The sequence below is a fragment of the Mandrillus leucophaeus genome, unplaced genomic scaffold (genome assembly GCF_000951045.1).
Source record: "Mandrillus leucophaeus isolate KB7577 unplaced genomic scaffold, Mleu.le_1.0 Scaffold36, whole genome shotgun sequence".
NCBI classification, from domain to species: domain Eukaryota; kingdom Metazoa; phylum Chordata; class Mammalia; order Primates; family Cercopithecidae; genus Mandrillus; species Mandrillus leucophaeus.
In genome coordinates, this window is record NW_012103809.1 from 5,295,132 (window position 1) to 5,297,863 (window position 2,732).

At 46.2% G+C, this 2,732-nt stretch overlaps 1 long non-coding RNA gene across 1 annotated transcript in view; it reads left to right on the plus strand.

Moving 5' to 3' along the window:
• Positions 1-1,536: 1,536 nt before the first annotated feature.
• LOC105546462 overlaps positions 1,537-2,732 on the plus strand; it is a 19,899-nt gene continuing 18,703 nt past the window's right edge. The window contains exon 1 of the long non-coding RNA XR_001007099.1: positions 1,537-1,864. This is a non-coding gene — a long non-coding RNA (uncharacterized LOC105546462). The remainder of the gene's footprint in view (positions 1,865-2,732) is intronic.

Sequence of the window (2,732 nt, forward strand, 5' to 3'; positions counted from 1 at the left end):
TTTTTTTTTTTTTGTATATTAGCAAGATATTTAGGGTGGCAGTGAGAACAGAGGCCCTTTTCATGGCCCCGAAATAACTACACCATGTAAGAGGCTGACGACATTATGGTGATGATGATGTGCTAGTCAGACTAGACCAGGCCTTTATGATAAGCACTTGCCATCTGTCAGGAAGGGGTGAGAAGTCACCTAAGGTAAAATGAATTCTGATGTAAACAAGGTTTGTCTTCAACATCCCCCCACCTCCTGTTTAAGGATCAGTCTTCTGACTGGGACCCTAGTAGCCTGTAGGCTCGAGTCATCAGGGCCATCTAATCGTCCATTCTAGAGCTTCCCTGCATGCAAGCCATTTATCCTCCAGGCCATTCCTCATCTCTTTCTCCGTTTCATCAAATGTATCTGCTATGCGTCCTATTCTATCAATGTTCGTTCACTACCAGGTCACATGAAACTGTAATTTGCTCGTCACTGTAAATAGATTTGTGGTATGTAAGATGGAGAGAGTATCTGAAATGAAACAATGACTCTAATGTTGAGACTATCAGCTTCCAGGGAAGCCTAGGGTGGAAAATAACTGGTGATGATGCCTGTAAGGTTAAGAAGCTATAAGGAATCCCCAAGTCCGTCTGTATATTTGAGTACTTTCTAATGGTGCAGAGTTAGGCTTTGTGGAGATATAAAGAGGAAGACACGGCCCCTAGTCCCAGGAGTTTGCAATCAAGCAGGTGGGATGGTGAATTAGGCCATTCTTGCATTGCTATAAAACAAATACCCAAAGCTAGGTAATTTATAAAGAAAAGAGGTTTGATTGGCTCACAGTTCTGCAGGCTTTACAGGAAGAATGGTGCTTGCATCTCCTAGGCTTCTGGGGAGGCCTCAGGAAGCTTACAATCACGGCAGAAGGTGAAGTGGGAGCAGGCACGTTATATAGTGAGAACAGGAGCAAGAGAGATGGGGGAAGGAGGTGCCACACACTTTTAGACAACCAGATCTTGCCAGAACTCACTATGACGAGGCCAGCGCTAAGAAGATGGCATTAAATCATTCATGAGAAATCCACTCTCATGATCCAAACACCTCCCACCAGGCCCCACCTCCAACACTGGGGATCGTGATTCAACATGAGGTTTCGAGGAGACAACACCCAAACTATATCAGACGGAGATCTTGGGTGCCAGGCACTTGCATCCACCACTTTAAATTACCTTATTTAATTGTGGTGGTGTCATCATCTAATTTTGCAGACAAGGAACCAAGGCTCAGAGGAGTAAACTATTTTTATCCAAGGTGAGTCCCTCTCCAAGGGGCTGACTAGTGCCCCTCTTAGGACAGTAGCAAGTTGGAATAAAGTTGGGCATGCCTAAGGTCTTTAAGGAACAGGGGATGCTTACTTCCTTTGCATTCCTTTGGCCACCTACATAGCATACTTAGGCTCCTTCTGGATAGACTGTGTCCTCTTATTCACATGCTGAAATTGTTATACATTTTTAAACAATAAGCGAATAATATATTTTTCTAAAATGTAACTGATTTTCTCTAGGTTCAGTATAGATAGCCAGCCATGGGAGTCAGAATTTGAACTCAGATCTGGTCTGGTTCTGAAGGTTCTGTTCTTTCCAGCTTTGAGACAAAGGAGCAAATGTGAGAAGCGCCTTTTGCTCACTTCTGCTTGCCAGCAGAATTTCACAAAAGCCCGGGACTGTGAAGATGTGCAGCTCTTTGGAAAGATGCTTTGAAGACGAAACCTTTAACAGGGTTAGTGCCTATGCCTCTGTAATCTACAACCAGATGCACTCTTATACCTAAGCCTTGATGGGATTCTGCTACGATGTAACTTCTGAGCAAATTTGATGTGATTGTGCAGGTCCTGAAACTCCACTTCCTGTCTGTAAGCAGTGGACTGAAATCCTGGGCTGGAGCAGTCTCATAGGATCTCTCTGAAAGGCTGTTCCCAGGCTGTAGGCCTTGGTCTGTAGTCCACAGTAAGACTTCTGAATACAACTAACTTTGATTCTTTAAAATCTTGACTGTTTTCTTTAGTCGGCATGGCATTCCATACCATTCCAGAAACAGCAGCCAGGGGGATATGTGAAGGAGAGAGCGATGGCATAGTGTGTGGAGCTGCTTAGCTGTTAACTAGCGGAGTTGAGAGAAGGCAGCCGGCCAAATGCCCTGGAGGGGCGAGGCAAAGCTTTTCAGAGAGCTGGGAAGTGGCACTCCAGTGAGGTCTGAAGCCATGAAGGATGACTTATTTATCCCACAGTAGCTAGAAGAAGACGGGTCTTTCCGGGGAGTGTGACCAGTTTAAGCAAAGGCTTGGGAGCAGGAATAAAAATGTGCTGGGCCGGGTGCGGTGGCTCACGCCTGTAATCCCGGCACTTTGGGAGGCTGAGGCGGGCAGATCACGAGGTCAGGAGATCGAGACCATCCTGGCTAACACGGTGAAACCCCGTCTCCAGTAAAAATATAAAAAATTAGCCGGGCGTGGTGGCGGGTGCCTGTAGTCCCAGCTACTTGGGAGGCTGAGGTGGGAGAATGGCGTGAACCCGAGAGGCAGAGCTTGCAGTGAGCCTAGATAGTGCCACTGCACTCCAGACTGGGCCACAGAGCAAGACTCCATCTCAAAAAAAAAAAAAAAATTGTGCTGGAAGTGGGAAAGGGGAGCTGGTTAAGGGACTAAAAGTGATTCCTTGTGGACCACCTTCTCATCACACGCTCTTTGACCTCATTGT